Below are 20,009 nucleotides of genomic sequence, written 5' to 3'. Positions count from 1 at the left end.
TGTCAGGAAGCAACAAGCTCAGAAGAGTGATAGATCCACCAAACATTGATTCAGTACTTATGGTATGCAAGTCATGTTTACATTCATTGTCTTGCTACTTTCCTGGGAAGGTTGTGGCTCTCTGATAGGTTTACGATATCAGCCAGGGTCCAGAAAATATTCTTGATGTTTTAAACAGAGAGAATTTCGTTCAAGGAATTGGTTACACAGGAGATGACAGAGCTAAAGTGGACTGTGTGAAATCCTTGAGATTAAGAGCAGGAAGGTGCTACCACTGCCTAAAGCTTAAACGACAAAAAGATCCAAGCAGAAGCTGGGGTGATAGCAGGGCTTGCAGCAAGAGGAGGTTTATAGAAGAGACAGTCACTGCCACAGATAAGGCCTGAAGCACAAAGACGGGGAGAAATTCCCTGGTTTCTCCTTTTCTTGCCTCTGAAGAGGGGATAATGGTGGTTTTTAGTTGGGTTAAATGGTAAAATCTGTGTCTAACCTGTGTGTTCTAGGCCTCACAGAACAAGATCTCACATTCTTTTTGTGTGTATGGTTTTTGTTGTTGTTGTTAATCCTCACCTGAGGATATTTTTTTCCCCCATTGATTTTTAGGGAGTGGAAGGACGAGGGAGAGACAAAGAGAGAGAAACATCAATGTGAGAGAGACACACTGATCAGTTATCTCTCACATGCACCCCTACCTGGGAGGGGATAGAGTCTGCAACGGAGGTATGTGCCCTTGACTAGAATTAAACCCGAGACCCGTCAGTCCTCAGGCTAATGCTCTACCCATTGACCCAAACCGGCTAGGGCTCACATTATTTTTATATTTCAATTTTTATGGCATGAATTTCCATCATACTTGACTTCAGGAGATTAACTCCCTTCAAAGTATTTCCAGTTATTTCTAGACATCCTCAAAGAAGTTCCCTTGCCAACTTGTTTCTTTTGCAGTTGCTGTGGGCTTCTGTCCTGTAATTTTTTTTCTGCCCTAGCTCCCACATATCTAGCATCTGCTTGCAAGGCCACTTGCTGAGGTTTCGCCAAGGCTGAAGTTTATCCAGGGTCACTGTCCATCAGGATAACATAGCCCATGCCAAGGGTGTTGACTCTTAATGCTCCCAGAGAGCCCGGTCCTTGGGATGCCTCCATGTGGCTTGTTTCTGTGGCGAGGAGGGGAGAATGGCCTGCTCTGGCTCTAAGCTGTCTCAGTCCCAAATATGCAGAGCCTCTCAGAGTCGCTCTAACTAGTTCCTCACCTGTTGTCACATAAAAAACAAAACAACTCACAGAGGTTCTGGAACTGGCTTCCATCCTCTCTGCTGAAGGAATATCTCAGCTAGGGCTTGGAATGGGAACAGATGCTTTGCCACAACTCTCCACACCCTCCTGCTTCTTCCATTTTCCACACTGAAGCTTCTATATACATCAACCACTGTGGGATGGAACAGGGAGAGTCAAGTAGGGAGGAGAGGTCTAGATGTCCTTGGTCTGTGAATCATTCCTGGAACAATACTTGGAATATGGTATAGTCTCAATGATTGGTAATTATCATATAAATATGAAACCCCATTTCCTTCCATTCAGATGCTACAAGTCCTTCCAGTTTCAGTTTAGATGTCAGTTCTTACAAGAATCCTGGCTGTAATCTCTTCAGAATGAAGTGGCCCCTCCCTCTGTGTGAGTTTCCTAGGGCTGCAGTACAAAGTCCCAAACACTGGGTTGCTCAGAACAACAGAACTGTATTCTCCCACGGCTCTGAAGGCTGCAGGTCTGAAATGAGTGTGTTGGCGGAGCTATCTTCTCTCTGTCTGCTCTAGGGGACATTGATTCTTTGCCGCCTCCTGGCTTCTTGTGGTTCTCTGCAAACTTGTTGTTCCTTGGTTTGTAGCTGCATCACTCAAACTGTCTTTGTTGTTTCATGGATGTCTTCTTGTTTGTCTTCATCTTCACAGGATGTTCTCTTCTCTTATAAGGACAACAGTCAGAGTGGATTAGGGCCCACATCAAGGACCTCATTTTAACGTAATTATGTTTGCAAAGACCCTATTTCCAAATAAGGACACATTTTGAGGTATTAGGGGTTAGGACTTCAAAATATCTTTTTGAGGGGCATAATTCAACTCCTAGTACCCTCCAATACTCTAAAATCTAATAGCAGCAATCTTATTTCTCTTTTGACATCTATCATATTCTAGCTTCATTTTTAGTAATTTATCTTTTCTTTCCCTTTACAACACTGAACACTCCTAGGGCAGAATCTGTTTTTGTGCCTTGACAATACCTGCCTGGCCATAATAGGTTTGATAGTTAATAAATGCCTGGGCTCTTTTCCTGACTCACAACCAATCCATTAGACTGGAGTAGACTGCCACCTTGCTTGGTATGTGCATTTCTGAGTTTCTTGTGTTTTTGGTTCTTTGGTTATTTCTTTTCTGGAAAGAATATAGATTAGGAGGATGGGCTTGGCTAGCTGAGATAGCCGGTTACAGCCTGCCTCAGGTGGTTAAATATTTATGTTTTCTGGGAATGAACAGCAGACTTCACTCTACCAGGGGAAATAATCTTATTTGTCTCCAGTTTATGTCTCTTTTTCTTTTTTTTTACATCTTCAGCATCCTGATGATGTCCTTAGTTACAGTTGCTATGGAAGTATTGTAGAGTTTCCTGCAGTGCTGGATGGGGTGGTGCCTGGGGTCCTCTTCAGTGCAGATTTATGATGATGCCCAAGCCATGGGTTTCACTTGCTAGTTTTATAGCTTAGTAATTGCTTGTCATCAGGGGAGTGATATACATTTATTTTGGTCCCCTGATTTATCACACTGATTTTTTTTTCTTTTTCTTTGGTTCTGGAGTACTCGTCCTCTTAAATACTCAACCCATGATATCACAGAATATAATGGCAGGGCCAGCCCCATCTTCTGTCACTGAATCAATGAATGGATGCAGTCCCTCCATATCAATGTGATGAGGGACTATGCAGGCTTGTCAAAGCACTTCAAATCTTTTAAGGATGTACAGTTTCAGAATTGAGACCAAGTAACAGGAGGAAAGAAAACGATGCTATCTGGAGACTTGGACTTTGGTAGCTTCTATAAAATGGAAATAGTAATAGTAATAGTAATAGTAATAGTAATAGTAATGCATGTCCCACCCACATATAGGATTGTTATAAAGACCACATGATTAATGTATGTGAAAGCAATTTATAAGCTATACAGTGCTATAAATGCTCCCAAATGCCATTGTGAATCACAACTAGAATGTTTTTTTAAAATATATTTTTATTGATTTCAGAGAGGAAGGGAGAGGAAGAGAGAGATAGAAACATCAATGATGATAGAGAATCATTGATCGGCTGCCTCCTGCACACCCCCTACTGGTGATCAAGCCCTCAACCTGCACATGTGCCCTGACTGGAATCAAACCTGGATCCTTGAGTCCACAGGCCGACGCTCTATCCACTGAGCCAAAACAGCTAGGGCTCAACTAGAATCTTAATAGTCTTGGCTCTGCCTTTGACTATGGGAAATAACAATCTCCCGTGAAACAATGAGATATCATCTCACACCTGTCAGAATGGCTATCATCAGTAAATCAACAAATAACAAGTGTTGGCGAGAATGTGGAAAAAAGGGAACCCTCATGAAATGTTGGTGGGAATGCAGATTGGTGTGGCCACTATATAAAACAGCATGGAATTACCTTACAAAATAAAAAATGGAACTACCTTATGACCCAGAGATTCCACTTCTAGAAATACATCTGAAGAAACCTGAAACACTAATTCAAAAGAATATATGCAACCCTATGTTCAGTGCAGCGTTATTTACAATAGCTAAGATTTGGAAGTGGCCCAAGTGTCCATTAGTAGATGAATAAATAAAGAAAGCTGTGGTACATTTACACAATGGAATATTACTTGGCCAAAAAAAGAAGAAAATCTTAACTTTTTTGTCAGCATGAATGAACCTGGAGAATATTGTGCTAAGTGAAATAAGCCAGGCAGAGAAAGACAAGTACCATATGATTTCACTTATATGTGGAATTCAATGAACAAAAAAACCCCTTAGCAAACAAAATAGAAACAGACTCATAGAGACAGAGAGCCCACTGACAGCTGTCAGAGGGGAGGAGTATTAGGGGGTTGAATAAAAAAAAGGTGAAGCGATTAAGCAAAAAAGAAAACATCACATAGACACAAACAACAGTAGGGTGATTATCAGAGGGAAAGGGGAGTGGGGACAGGTAGAAGAGGGTAAAGGGGGGGCATAAACGATGATCAAAAGATACTTGACTTGGGTATCTCTGATGAAGACCTGAGTTGGCCTCTTTACTAAACAATCTGAACATATGGGGTGGTGAACACACAATACAAAGTACAGATGATGTATTATAGAATCATACATCAGAATCTTATAATTTTATCAAGCAGTGTCACCCCATTAATTCAATTAAAAAACCCAAACCCAAACACACACACACACACACACACACACACACACACATCTCTGATGAAGATGAGTTGGCCTCTTTACTAAACAATCTGAACATATGCTCAGGTCATTTTGCAACATTTTCAAGGTCATCAGGATCTATGTGTTAACTTCTACTATCTTCTTTTCAGAAGGGAAGGGATAATACGACCTTAATTATCAGGTTGAAAAGGAGAAAAAATCTTGATTTTTTAAAATATATTTTTCAAGTTATTTAATATCAAGTCTCTCTGATGCATCTATACTTGTTTGGCATATTGACATGTGCTATTATAATTTTGCTCCTTTGCATAGTTGTGTGTGTTTTTTTTTGTATTTTTTTTTTGTATGTACTTTGGTTTAGGGTAGACACTCAGCCACCTACTAAAACACATTTAGGCATGCAGACTTTGACAATTCTAGGGAGAAATTCTGAATACACATAGCGATTTGATTCATGTATCTTAGTTTTAAAAAAATGTGTTAATTTATTCTGGAGATGCTCTAAAAATTGATGTCATTACAATTAAACAATTCTTAATAAAGTATATTCTGCCTGACAACTCTAGATACATTTATTATGCAGCTTTTCTTGAAGCATTTTTTCTTTTTTATTGAATATATTGGGGGGGGTGACATTGGTTATGGAAGCATTTTCAGTTTGCTTATTTGGAGCACATTTTGTGTGTTGAATGCAGTTGGTTTCTAGAACTGACTCATTTTCCAAATACAAGTATAATCTGCCCCCGCTGCCCCCGTTGACTTACTTCTGCCAGCATGTTGTCCAACTCTTCTTTAAAGTGCTGTCAGAACATGGTCCACTCATCATTAACAGGAAACGGGCTTCTTGCCCACTCTTACAAAAGTAGAAAGAAGTCAGATAATTTGATTTTTAAATTATAAGAAAAGAAGAAACCGAACTAATTTTTACTCCCAAGACTATTATTATGAGACACTTAAATAAATGAGATACCCAGAAATGAAAGGAAAAGCTGCAATTTGCATGGTTTTGAGTAGAATGCAGCAGAATTTCCATTTCACTTTAAATATCAAGTAACTATCTTGTGAGTCAGTATAAATACATCAAGAAACCAAGGCTTCATGAAAGACAAGAGTAGTTTCATGTGGGCGGACAAGTATTTAGGCAACTCAGCAGGAAAACTGGGCCATATGCTTAGGCCTATTTCTCTGTATTTAGATTTTTTATGCAAATTTTATCTCTGTCTCTAGAAAATAAAACCAGAAGGCCTTCAAAGCCAACAATGAAGAACTCATTTTACTAAAGTGCCAATAATGCCAGCACTAAAAAAGAACAGAATTTTCAGTTCTATCTAATCAAATAATCGTCTTGACAATTTTTGCAACCATAGTTGTTTATGGAACTGACAAAAGTGACCATTCGTTTAAGATAAAGTCCAGCGTTAGTTAAACATGCAATATATAGTGCACATTTGATTTAACCACGTGGATGGTTTACCCCAAAAATGCTCTTCATAAATTGCTGAGGAAAGAAATAATTTGTTGCTATTGAATGATCTGGTTACCTGCCTCGATCTTCTGCTTCACTATGGGTGTTTATGCAGACTTTATTAGAATAACATTTTGCAGGGTAAAAATAGTTTATGCTGCCACAGCTTTCTCCATTTGCCAGTTTCAAACTTTCCCTTTCATTTTTGAGTGGTACCACTTTAGAACTATCTCTTTATGATTCAACTTCTGCATTTGTGGAGAAGATAAAATAACACCTCTAAAATAATATAAGGTTGTTGCAATGATTAGTGGAATAGTACAAAAAAACTTCACACAGGGCCTGGCATATAGTAAGTGCTCAATAAATCTTACCTGTCTTGCCCTAGCTGGTTTGGCTCAGTGGATAGAGCGTCGGCCTGCAGACTGAAGGGTCCCAGGTTTGATTCCAGTCAGGGGCACATACCTGGGTTGCACACTTGATTGTTGGGGGCATGCAAGAGGCAGCCAATCAATGATTCTTTCTCATCATTGATGTTTCTCTCTCTCCCTCTCCCTTCCTCTCTGAAATCAATAAAAACATATTTAAAATAAATAAATCTTACCTGTCTTTACTTTTACTATTAAAGATGTGAACTTGGAAGTCAATAAACATTTGTAGTTAATTCTTTAGTTATGAAAGACAGTGTCTTGATATAAGTCTGCAAATGCTCTTATAATGGATATAGTGCTTCTACATGCAAAGTGAAATATAGAATTTAAACAATTACCTTCACGAATTATTCTAGATTTTCTTTACCTTTCTGATTTATATATGCTTTGCAGCAGAGCTTGATGCACAAAGATTCACTTAGCTTGGGTATTATTTTTATGGTCATTTTTCCTTTTTTTGTACTCATTATCTATGATGATATGATAAGAATTTGGGTGCAAATAGTTTTGTTTGGGAGGTGATCTCAGCAAGCATGATCAGGAATGGGAAGGTAAGACTGGCAAGAGAAGAATGCCATTAAGGTACCTTGATAAGCAGGTTACTGTAGTGGGCTAGTGGGCTCCATCCTCCTGGGGTTCCTCTAGGAGTCTGCATAAACCTGTTGACTTTGAGCAACCTCATCTATTTAACTCAGTACTGTACAAATCCTATCACTTTCTAAGTTTGAAAAGCATTGCTACGAAAAGTTGGGGAAGCATTGCTATAAAGAATCATTGAGAGAAATATAGAGACCTAACCTGGAGAAAGGAAAATTTAAGCTAAGCAGTCTGGTCAGAGGGTGTGAGGTCAGAAGTTGGAGACATAGGGTTTTTGTATACTTCAAAAACTGTCCAAGAAAGAGAAATTCAGGTAAAAGCAGTGTCCATAGTTGGAAAGCACAGGGAGGCAAATAAAAGCACTGAGTAAACTGAACTGCTTGTGAGGGGCAGCACATTATCTCATTTAATTCTTGCAAGAATCATGTGAATTGGAATCTTTACTTTTCCCCTCAACCCACAACTAAACTATTTTACAGATGATAAAATGAATAGTTCAGAGGTTTTGCAATTCACCCAAGGTTGCAAAGCTAGTTACTGCCAAGTGCAAAGATTAGGACTTGAATTTGTTTGATGTTGGAGCCCATTCTCCTTCCTTCATTTCAGACCAAATTATTCTCTCTCCCAGCAAGTGTTCAAGCAGAGATTGGTTGCCTACTTGGAAATTAGGAGGGATTCCTATAGCATGGTACAGAACCAGATGACTTTCAAGCTTTTTGCTGTTAATAATTTAATAGGACTGTGAAATAAGTGTCATGTGCTAGACCCTCAATTTAAGATTGTTTATTTCTCAAATTAGGAATTTAAGCTCTTGTTAATTTTAATAGCCATTACATGTTTTTAATTTTTATTTATGTTTTTTTTTAAATGTGTTTCAAAGAGGAAGGGAGAGGGAGAGAGGGAGAGAGGAATAGAAACATCAATGATGAGAGAGAATCATTGATTGACTGCCTCCTGCATGCCCCCCACTGGGGATCGAGCCTGAAACCCAGGCATATGCCCTGACCAGGCATGTGACCTTCTGGTCGATGCTCAATCACTGAGCCACATCAGCTGGATCATTAAATGTTTTTTGTTTTTTTAAAAAAATATTTTTATTGATTTCAGAGAGGAAGGGAGAGGGAGAGAGATAGAAACATCAATGATGAGAGAGAACCACTGATTGGCTGCCTCCTGCACCCCCCCTACTGGGAATGGAGCCCACAACCTGGGTATGTGCCCTTGACTGGAATCGAACCTGGGACCCTTCGGTCCGCAGGCTGCTGCTCTATCCACTAAGCCAAATTGGCTAGGGCCCATTAAATGTTTTTAAATTACCTTTGATTTGATTTGATACTAATACAAACTGTTTTGTTAATTGTTTAAAGCATTATTATTAGCATCTTTCTTTAATTATATTGGAATATGCTGCTTGAATCAATAATAGTTTAGGGAACCAGAGGTCATTAAAAAAGTGAAGCAAGAAAAGGTTGTAAATTAATAAAGGCTAGAAATGGAAAGATAAATGAAGTCCAGACATAGAAAATAAAGGACAGATTATGCTTAACTGTGTCCAGAAAAGATGTGAGAGATGCACAAAATGAAGCCTGTTATAAAGAGGGGTTGCTGAGCTATAGGAGTTGAGCGTATGGGAGCAGAAGCACAATCCTTTCATTTTTATGTATGTATGTATGTATGTATGTATGTATGTATGCATGCATGCATGCATGTATTATGTATGCATGTATTTATTTATTTTTGTTAATCCTCACATGAGGATATTTTTCCATTGCTTTTCAGAGAGAGTGGAAGGGAGGGAAGGATGGAAAGAGAGAGAGAGAGAAATACCGATGTCAGAGAGACACACACACACACATCAATTGGTTGTCTCCTGCACATGCCCCTACTGGGGGTGGGAATTAAACCCACAACACAGGTACATGCAGTTGACTCAGAATGGAACCTGGGACCCTATGGTGTGTGGGCCCATGCTCTAACCACTTAGCAACGCCAGCCAGGGCAGAAGCACAAGTCTGTTCCCAGCATTGTTTGGCTTTAAAAGAATAATGGCTTTTGTTTCTGGCTTTACATTTGAAGTAAGATGGATTTAGAAGATCCCTGTGATCTTTACTAAAGTGTTGGGGGTGGGTAAAAGGTTCTATGAATTTCTATGAATTATGTAAGTTGTTACTTCTGTTTCCAGCAGTAGGGAGTGGAGGCATTTAGCCAGTCACATTCCTTCTTAGTCTCAGGAAACCACTTTATTACTCTTTCCTTCAAGTCAGGAATGTAGTCAGAATGCCCACTAGGTGGTGCTGAAATAATTGTATAGAATTCCATGACCTCTAGTAGGATATAAGGATAGGAACTGTCAGAACTGAAAGGCATTCTGCCTAGGATTTCAGCCTCAAGACATGAAGATTTCATATATCTAGAGGACTATCAATGCTTTTTAAAATACCATGTGATATCAAAATGTTTGTCCAAAAGAGGTGAAAAAAAATGCTACCTCAGAGTCAAGGTTAATATTATTGGTAGGAACTGTGTATATATATATATATATATATATATATATATATATATATATATATATACAGTTCCTACCAAAATATATATATATATATATATATATATATATATATAATATACTGTGTATATATAAATATATATATATAGTATATTATTATATATGGATGGTGGCTACTTTTAGGAAGTGAAAAGCTACAGGGGCTTCAATTATAACTGTAATAGTTTAATTTGTGAACTGAATGGTGTGTCGAGATGTGATCATTGAGGTATAATTTATATTTTTGGCATGTCCCAAATAATTAAAAGGAGAATGGGGGAGAAGAAGGAGGAGAGGAGAGGATGAGGACAAAAGGAAGGGAGAAGAGGAGAGGAAAGGAAGAGGGAGAAGACCAATTCAGAAGGACCTGGAATGGGAACTAGCAGGCCACTGAGTTCTAGGAGGTGTGTGGATTTAGGCAAGAAGTCACCATCCTGGAGACGCAGTATAAAAAAAGAGGATGAATCTGAGCTCAGAGTATATGACTACTAGGAACATCAGAGGAAGTAGCAAGGATAGGAAGGAAATAGCAAGGATACCCTTTCAAATGGAGCAGATTCATTCATTCAAAATCTGTTTGGTAACTATATGTGCTCTGCACTGTTCCAGGGTTACAGCAGTGGACAAAACAGCCAAAGATCAGCCTTAAGGAGCTGATGTGTCTGATGGGTAAATTCTTTCTGTGTCCAACCTATTTGTGTGTGAACTTCCCAGCTAGGCACCTGGGGAGGGAGAGAGATTGATTCATTCTACACATACACACTGAACACTTTATAGATGGCCAACTTTGCTGGGTGCTGGAGATATGGGATGATCCTTGCCTTTGAAGAGTTCATAATCCATGGGGAAAAGCCACACATGTGCTTGGGGAATGCACAAGGTACCTTTGGAACCCAGAGAAAGTGACAGAGCGTGTTGGGAGTCTGCTTTTGCTTGGAAATAGAGTGGCTGATCTTTGAGGACCATGACGGGAATTCAGAGTCAGTGTCAGTTCATGAGCATGGATTACAGCTTCTGCGGGTCTGCTATCCCAAATCACCGTCTTTTACCCTTGTGTCTGCTCTCCTCACACCAGCCTGTCATTGTTAGAAATTCATTCCATTGTTTCAATACATATTCATTATTTTGAATACTATGCTATTTTATTGAAAATTTATAAATGAACTAGAGGGGGGGTGTTGCTCAGCCCAGCCTGTACCCTCTCCAATCTGGGACCCCTTGAGGGCTATCGAACTCACAATCCAGTACTGCTGGCTCCCAACTGCTCGCCTGCCTGCCTGCCTGAATGCCCCTAACTGCTTCTGCCTGCCAGTCTAATCACCCCCTAACCACTCTCCTGCCAGCCTGATCAATGCCTAACTGCACCCCTGCTGGCCCGATTGCCCCTAACTGCCCTCCCCTGCCGGCCTGGTCACCCTAACTGCCCTCCCCTGCAGGTCTGGTCCCCCCAACTTCCTCCCCTGCAGGCCTGGTCACTCCCAACTGCCTTCCCCTGCAGTCCTGGTTGCCCCTAACTGTGCTCCCCTGCCAGCCCGGTCACCCCTAACTGCCCTCCCCTGCAGGCCTGGTTGCCCCTAACTGCCCTCCCTGCAGGCCTAGTTCCCCCCAACTGCCCTCCCCTGCTGGCCTGGTTGCCCCCAACTGCCCTCCCTACAGGCCTAGTTCCCCCCAACTGCCCTCCCCTGCAGGCCTGGTCTTCCCCAACTGCCCTCCCCTGCAGGCCTGGTCTCCCCAACTGCCCTCCCCTGCAGGCCTGGTCCCTCCCAACTGCCCTCCCCTGCTGGCCATCTTGTGGTGGTCATCTTGTGTCCACATGGGGGTGGCCATCTTGTGTGTTGGAGTGATGGTCAATTTGCATATTACCTCTTTATTATATAGGATTCTTTATAATCTAATTTGGAACTGTAATGTTTTGACAAGAGCTATGCCCCAAAATGTCTTGTTGGCAAAAACACATAAAATGCCATGACATTCTGAGAGGCACAATTTAATACAAAATATGGACTTAACCCTTTGCACTCGCTTGCTTTTTTCTCGATTCCTTTATTTTACTCGGGATTTAATTTTTTAAATACCCCAGATTTTACAAAGCGCGGCAGCAGAATAAAAAACTGGAGTTTCTTTTCATACAAACTTATTTATTTGGATTTTTTTTATATTTCAAATTATTGATACATTCAATACAATTCGACATATGAGCTGCTACCGATGCTAACCGTGTCGAGTCACACTCGACATCCGAGTGCAAAAGGTTAATGTGTGTATGTTATTTTATTCTTCTTCGAGTCTTCTAACGTTTGAAGAGTGCCACAGAGGAAAGAGGAGCTGTGGATGTGGGCATGGCTTCAGGAGAGGACCCATGAAGGAGGTGGGAAAGGGTGCCTAGCAGTTGGGGAGGGAATAGGGGGCCTGGTTATGAATCAAGGTACACACTAGGAGGCCTCTTCCATCAACATTGCTCTGGAACTCTAAAATATTCCCCCTCTCCAAGTGATAATTGTATTGATACAATGAATGAAGTAAGAAAAAAAGAGACTGTGCATTCACTCAATTATTACTTTTTGTGCTTACTACCTGCCAACTATGCACCAGGCTCTGTGAAAGGCACTGGGGCTCGGCCTGAAGCATCCATTAAAGGCAGTGGGTTGTGACTGCTTAGAGCGTTTGTTCTGCTCCCAAAAGGAGGGAAATTGCGGCCTGTGAAACCCTAAACCCAGCGCACTGAAGGCATGGTACTTGCGGTTTGGCTTCTAACATGGTTTAAAATCCTGTCTCCAAGTCCAGTCTTAAGAAGGACTTGAGCTTGTAAAGGTTTTATGTGAAGGAAACTACACATTAGAGCTGGAAAATCTGACTGCTTACTTTGCTGGTTTCCTTTTATTTAAAACAGTTTTTTTAAATGTTAACTTCTGGAAACTGCATTTGCTAGGTCTGGGAGGAAAAGGAAATCCCTGATTCACCCCTTTTTAAAAAATATATATATTTTTTATTGATTTTTTACAGAGAGAAAGGGAGAGGGATAGAGAGTTAGAATCATCGATGAGAGAGAAATATCGACCAGCTACTTCCTGCACACTCCCTATTGGGTATGTGCTTGCAACCAAGGTACATGCCCTTGACTGGAATCGAACCTGGGACCCTTTAGTCCGCAGGCCGATGCTCTATCCACTGAGTCAAACCAGTTAGGGCTCACCCCTTTTCAGTTCCCAAGTGGGGTAGCTTGCTGTTAAGCTATGGGGAAATAGCAGAAAAAAATTCAGGCAGCATTTTGAATACACAAACCTTTTGTGGGTCAGTAACTGCTGTGCCCTTGAGAGACTTCCAGGAATTCCAGACCTCTGGGTCAGTCTCCCCCAGGCAGGAGAGAGGCCGCCCTTTTTGGAGAACTGTATGACCAGATTGAGGCAGCTTTCTCTTTGCATATAGAGACTAAGGGGAAGGTGAGATGGGGTGGGCTAGAGGGGGGATAATGAATATATTGAATACAATTAGTGTCCTTCAAAAAAAATGTTTGTGGCTCTAGTAGGTGCCAGCACTGTGCTATGCTCCAAAGCGGGAAATAACACAGAGCTCTGTCTTCAAGGAGCTCCCAGACAAGTGGGTGAGACAGATCAATGGGCGGTAAATGCTAAAATCAGCCCAAGCATGGTACTGTGGTAGGATGGGTTGAGTGGATGTTAAGGAAGGCCTGGGCTGAACCCTGAGGGAGCAGTCCTTAACCAGGAGACTGGGGGAAAGGGCTTTCCAACTGAGGACATTCTGCATGCCCGAGGCAGGTGGGAGGCCTGCAAGTGCTTCAGGATGATAAGGGAAGAAGGCAAGAGATGAGGCTGAAGAGGGAGGTCCTCTTCCACCAGGAGGCCCTCCTTGGACACGCTAAGAAACCTGGACAGCCTCCTCAACACGCCACAGAGACACGGAGGGATCATTAAGGCCGAGAGCATTTAGAAAGAGGTTATTATTTTATTTTGTTTCTTTAATCTTTATTTTTTTCATGTGTAAAGTTTAAAAGTTCACACTGAAGAAAATTTGAAGGCTTTATAGTAAGGTGTAAAGAGAAAATAGAAAATCTATTTTTATTCTATCACACAGAGACCATTGCTAGTATTTTGGCATTTTTGGTATATAACTATACAAACTTGTGAGCAGTTTATATGTAAAACTATATATTTTTCATTAACACTATTTCCTGGACATTTTCTTATTTTATATATTTTTTTATTTATAAATTTCTAATTTTGGAATCATTTGAGATTTACAGAAGAGTTCCAATGAGAGTGCAAGAATTGCCGCAGGCCCTTCACCCAGCTTTCCCTAAGGTTTATCTTTTACCTTCTATCTCTGTCAGAATGCACTTACCTCTGTTCTATTTTCACTGAGTTTTCTAAAGTGACTACTAAAGAAACTGGACCACCGGCCATAGTACTGTGAGTCAGTGGGCATTCTCAGCCTGAAACAGAATTGTGCTTGAACAGGAGCTCCTGGAGTCACAGTGCCTTAAGCTGGAGGAGTGGGAATTCTGGGCAGAATTCTGGGTAGGGAGGGGCTCCTGGGTAGGTGGGATTTTCAGGAGCCTACAGCTTAGCCTGCCTGTGGGAACAGCTGTGAGCCCTACTTCCGATGCATCCTGACTCAGTAAGATACTGATAAGTGATCTGCAGATGTTTCTTTTTATATTTAAAAAAGTAATAAAACTGAGTTTCTGCATTGTTATCTTGACTACTTTAAACCCTGAGTCTGATCCAACATTCACTTGCATTGCTCAAGCCAGTGCTGATTTATGATCTGGGTTAAATCACTTGGTCTTCACAGATTATCCAAGGAAAACATCAAATGCAGGCAAAGGTCACCACTAATGATAGAAAAAAACTATCCCTAAGCCTTAGTCCTATACCCGCTGCTTGTTCCTTTTCAACATTGTTATTTCTTTTTAAAACATCCTTGCCCTAGCTGGTTTGGCTCAGTGGATAGAGCATCGGCCTGCAGACCAAAGGATCCCAGGTCCCTTTCCAGTCAAGGGCACGTACCCGGGTTGTGGGCTCAATCCCCAGTAGGGGGCATTCAGGAGACAGCCAAATAATGATTCTCTCTCATCATTGGTGTTTCTCTCTCCCTTCCTCTCTGAAATCAATAAAAATATATTTTAAAAAATCCTCTATACTCATTTGTCTCCTTTTAGGGCTATTTTCATACTATGCCATTCACGTGCATAGGTTGTGTTTATTGCTTATTATAGTGCACATTTCTTGAGAGTAATGCTGTATCTTCATTTTTATGTACTGCACTAGATCTTAGCACAGTGCCTTGCTATAATTACATGCTAAATAAATCTTCTAAAATTTAAATTTATTAATTCTCTACACTTTTCCCTTGTAGAAATCATGAAGTCTCACAGCTTCAAGTAATATCTTTTAGTATGTAAATTTTATTGGGTATCTCAAAATGCTTCCTAAATGGTTCTACTTCAATAACTTAATTTCATTGCAAATTCCAGAAAGCTAATATTGAAGTAATTCTTCTTCTCAGTCTCTTCTTGTGATGGGCTGAATTGTGTATCTCCCCCCGACCCCTCCTCCAATTCTAATGTTGAAGTCCCTAGGTACCCCAGAATGTGATTATATTTGAAGACAGGGTCTTTCAAAGAGGCGATTTAAGTTAAAATGAGGTTACGTGGGTGGGCCGTAATTTACTATGACTGTTTGTTCTAATAAGAAGAGGAGATTAGGACACAGGCCTGGAGGGAAGATGATGTGAAGACAGAGAGAGAAAACATCGACAAACCAAGGAGAGAGGCCTCAGAAGAAACCAACTCAGCTGACACCTTGGTCTTGGGCTTCTAGCCTGCAGAACGGTGAGGAAACAAAAGCCAGCCAGCCTGTGGTACTTGGTTATGGTATCCCAAGCAAACAAATATACTTCCTTTACCTGAATTACAAACTGGCTTTTCCAGTGCACCTCCACATTTTTGTCATTTACTAACACTCTCTCAGGCATAAATATTTGGAGGTCTTTCCCCCCAATACTCTCAACTCCTTTTATCATCACAAAATATTTTTGTGATGATAGAAAGAAAGAAAACAAAGCACTCTAGTGCACCTCAATTTTTATTCTTTTTTTTAAATAGCCTCAACACAATTCTGTTTCTACACAGATCTCAGTATCTGATTTCTCTATTATGATATTCTCCCATATGAACTCTGAGTGCAGCATATACTGGAATGATAGACAATCCGAGCACTTCTGTGCCCATATTGTTGCCTCTTTTGGGAGTGAGCTTTTTTTCCTCTTCCCTAAGGCCTAGTGATTTGTGGATCTGGACATATAACTACATGCCTTCTTGCTAACCTCTTATCTGACCTATATTTCTGACTTTGGCATGTCTCAATCTCCTAACCTGTCTCTCTGCTCTGTTCCTACACCAGCTATAGTTTAAAATATTAAATTAACATTGAGCAACCCCTGCAATCAAAGAGGTGCTTCTCCATGTAGTAAGCCACATATACAGGTAGCAGGTACTGAAGATTAACATAGGGTTCTGTTAGAGTTTTTGTTTTAGTCTCAGTCTGTACTAGCTTTGGGACTTTGGGAGAATCTTATAACTGTTTTCAGCCTCAACTCTAAAATGAAGATAATATTTAATTTCACTTGTGTATTATGAAGAAAAGTAGATTAAATGTCTGAAAGATTTGTGAGGTCTTAAGAAAGCAGTATTTGGTGTTATTTGTTGTTGTTGGCTTTCTTGACATTTGCCATAGTGCCTTTTATTGCCACTGGTCCTCTATATCTAAGTGCCTGTTAACTTTCTTGAAAGACCAGCTCATGGGTCATATATTATTTCTGAGTTCTATAGCACCTAGTTGTTGTTTAATAAATCTAATTCCTAAAATCACAGTAGTTAAAAATACTTACAAGTAGGGTGATTATTCAATCTACTTTGTATGTGATATTTCTGGTTTACTCTTGTTACTCAGCATAATTATTGTAGCACACCCTCTCACTCCCAAAAGTCTGCTTATTTGGACAATAAAATATATATGGTCACTCACAGGATAGTGACAGAATCATAATAGTTTGTTTCATGAAAATATAAGGGGCACAGGGCAAACTTTCTCTGAAGGAAAAGGGGCCTGAAGATAAAGAGAATTGAATCTAAAAGTAAAAGTTCTACTTGGGAGACTATTTCAGCTAATAGACATTATAAAGCCTGTGGGTAAATTTATTTCCCTTAAATGTCTGGATGTCAGATAAGATAAACCAGCTGTACACTGCAATACTGCCAAGTTTAGTCTTTGAGTTTAACTTTTGGCAGATACACTTGGATGCCATGCAGCTCAAAAAGCTATTAATCATATTGTTTAAATGTGTGTTGTCAAAAGTTAAAGATGTAGTTTATGTTCTGATTTTAATAGTGTATGTTTTTAATTACCCAAGGAATACATGTATATAATTTTGTTGTGCCTAGTTAAAATGATATTAACTTATAGAGAGTAAAAATGTCTCTCCTTCAATCACCTCTCATCCACCCAATCTCACTTTTCCATATGTAAACAAATTTTAATAAAAAACAACACAAAATAAAAATTGAGTATAAATAAATTATAAATATTAAAACATTTTATAGAGGCAACAAATTAGTAATTTTAATAAGTTAGTCCTACCTTTCAGAATGAGAATTTGGCAAAAACATTAAAATGTCAAACATATTCTTTGACTCAGCAATTTCAGTTCAAAGAAATAATCAAAGAAAGATGTATACACAAGGACATTCATTGCAATGTAGTTTGTAATAGTGAAAGTCTAGACATGACTTAATGTGTTATTAATAGAAAATTGATTAAATATATTATGGTACAGTCATGCAATGGAGTAATATGGAGTCATTAAAGATGACAATATTACTGCTACATTTATTGATAAGAGGGAGAGAGGTCCATAATATGTCACTAAATGAACAAAAGTAGACAAACAGTTTTATAATGTAATCACATTCATATATATTTATATATGCAGGTAATATACATATATATATATTAAACTTTTACTATTTATGTATATCTGATAAAAATACTTGAAGGGAAATACAAAAAAGCTAAAGTAGTCATTTCTAAATGATAGAGTCATAGAAATTTTTACTTTGTCATATTTTCTGTATCAATTTATTTTCTTATAATAAAGATATATTACTATTATAATCAGAAAAAAACTTTTTTGTTTAAAAAAATTTGGTAGAATTCCAGTTTCCAAGCGTTATTTATAAGCCATCCATTTAAGAGTTGTTTGCTTCTTTTCCCCCAGCTGGTGTGAGGAAATGCTGCCAACAATTTTGGTGCCAATAATGACATCTACATATCAAATACCTCTGCATTCTGAAACAAGATTTTCTTATCAGTAAGGATTGGGCTTTATATGAATAGCAGTTTAGATGTGGAATATCTGATCCAGTACTTAGAGGTTTAACCAGTAGTAAATCACTATTTTACTTTGAACCTAGTTAGTCTACATTAATTCTATAGAAAAAGAGTCCTAAATGTTTCTTCTGCCTAAGGAAATACTTGGCATGAAAAAAGCCTGGTTATATGTTTGGTTGATAGCATATTGTAGTTTAATGAGATAGAATTATAATCTTTAGCTTTGTTCTTAATGAACTGACTGATTTTAGGGAAATAAAATAAAGTAAAAGGAGGGGATAGAAGAAAATACAAAATTTCCAGGAACTTAAAAGAAGGACTTGTTTTTCTCCTTGTTTTAAATCTCTTCTGCATGGCAAACTTAATTGCCAAATCCTGATGCTCACTGCCACGTGAACAGGCCCACAGGCACCTTAACTCCTCATTTATAAAAGTGAAGGCTCACCTTCTTCCCACACGTATGCCCTCTATCCTTGTTTCCCCAACTTACCTAAAAGCAAAAACATCATCACCAACACCCAGGTTCAAATAACATGGGGATTAGATGAAAGGAATGGAGGAACGGGCACATCATCTTTCCCTGGAATGGCATACTCCTATCAGAATTGCACACCTTAAATTTGATCATGAGGAAACATGGGCCATGTACACAAGAGCTAGCTAGTACTCTCCAAAAGGATCAAGGATATGAAGGACAAAAAAAAGTCTCAGGAACTGTCCACTATAAAGGAGACTAAGGAAACATGACAACTAAATGTGATGAGGGATTTTGGATGAGAAAAAAAGACATCAGTGGGGCAAGGTTGTCGGAGTCAGCTGAGGAAGATTGACAGGTAATTTTTGGTGCTATTTTGTACTTTTTTTTATAAGCCTGAACTATTTCAAAGTGAAAAGTTAAAAAATTTAAACACCAGCTTAAAAAAATCCATCTGCAGACTCTGGGCTGACAGAATGAGGAGAGCAGAGAGATGAAGAGTGGAAGCGCATAACTGCTGGGGATGCTGGGCACATGCAGCGCAACTGGGGAGGTGACCTGGAGAGTCACGTGAGGGGGGTCAGATGTCACCATGGAGAGCACAGTTTTAACAGCTACAAAATCGGGCCTTTGTGCAAAGCACTGGATTCCACTTCATTCTCCTCCCCCAAATTATGAAAAGCATTTGCTTCCTTTAAACAGTAAAAGTAGTCCTTTTATTGTTATTTTCATTGGTGTAAGATGACTGTCAAGTTGCCCAAACTTGTGTACTGTTCCAGAAGTTAAAAATCATGTACAGAAAATGCATTCCAGAATAGTAAACAACAAAAAACAAAACAACCTAGCTGGTGTGGCTCAGTGGTTGAGCATCGACCTATAAACCAGGAGGTCAGGGTTCGATTCCTGGTTAGGGCACATGCCTGGGTTGTGAGCTCGACCCCTAGTAGGGGGCATGCAGGAGGCAGCTGATTAATGATTCTCTGTCATCATTGATGCTTCTATCTTTCTCTTCCTCCCCCTTCCTTTCTGAAATCAATTCAAAACAAAACAAAACAGAAAACATACACACCAAAATCTGAATCACTCTGATTCTGCATTCTCCTCTGCCTCCCCTATCCTGTTCTCCCATGTCATTTCCATCTTCACACTGTTTCTTACAGTAGGATTGGAATCAGAGGCTCTGGGTTCTCATCCTTTTGTATTCACTAGTCCTGTGACTGTGGACATTTCTTTCTGTGCCTGAGTTTCTGTGTATGCAGGTGTTTATTTAGGGAGGAGAGTGTGTAGGATTCCAATGAAATAATGCACATGAAAGTTCTTTATAAACTGTAATGTACTGTAAAAATACTAGGTTTTGTTCAGGGCAATATATACATTATCTTCAACAGTTCCCAAATTTTAAGATTTTATGTAACTTAAAAATTGATTAACTGACAGAATTTCCCATTAAAAAATTTTTTTTATTGATTTTTTTTACAGAGAGGAAGGGAGAGGGATAGAGAGTTAGAAACATCGATGAGAGAGAAACACCCATCACTTGCCTCCTGCATGCCCCCTACTGGGGATCAAGCCTGCAACCAAGGTACATGCCCTTGACAGGAATTGAACCCAGGACCCTT

The sequence above is a fragment of the Cnephaeus nilssonii genome (assembly GCF_951640355.1).
Source record: "Cnephaeus nilssonii genome assembly, chromosome: 9".
NCBI classification, from domain to species: domain Eukaryota; kingdom Metazoa; phylum Chordata; class Mammalia; order Chiroptera; family Vespertilionidae; genus Cnephaeus; species Cnephaeus nilssonii.
Note: the sequence above shows the minus strand (reverse complement) of the source record.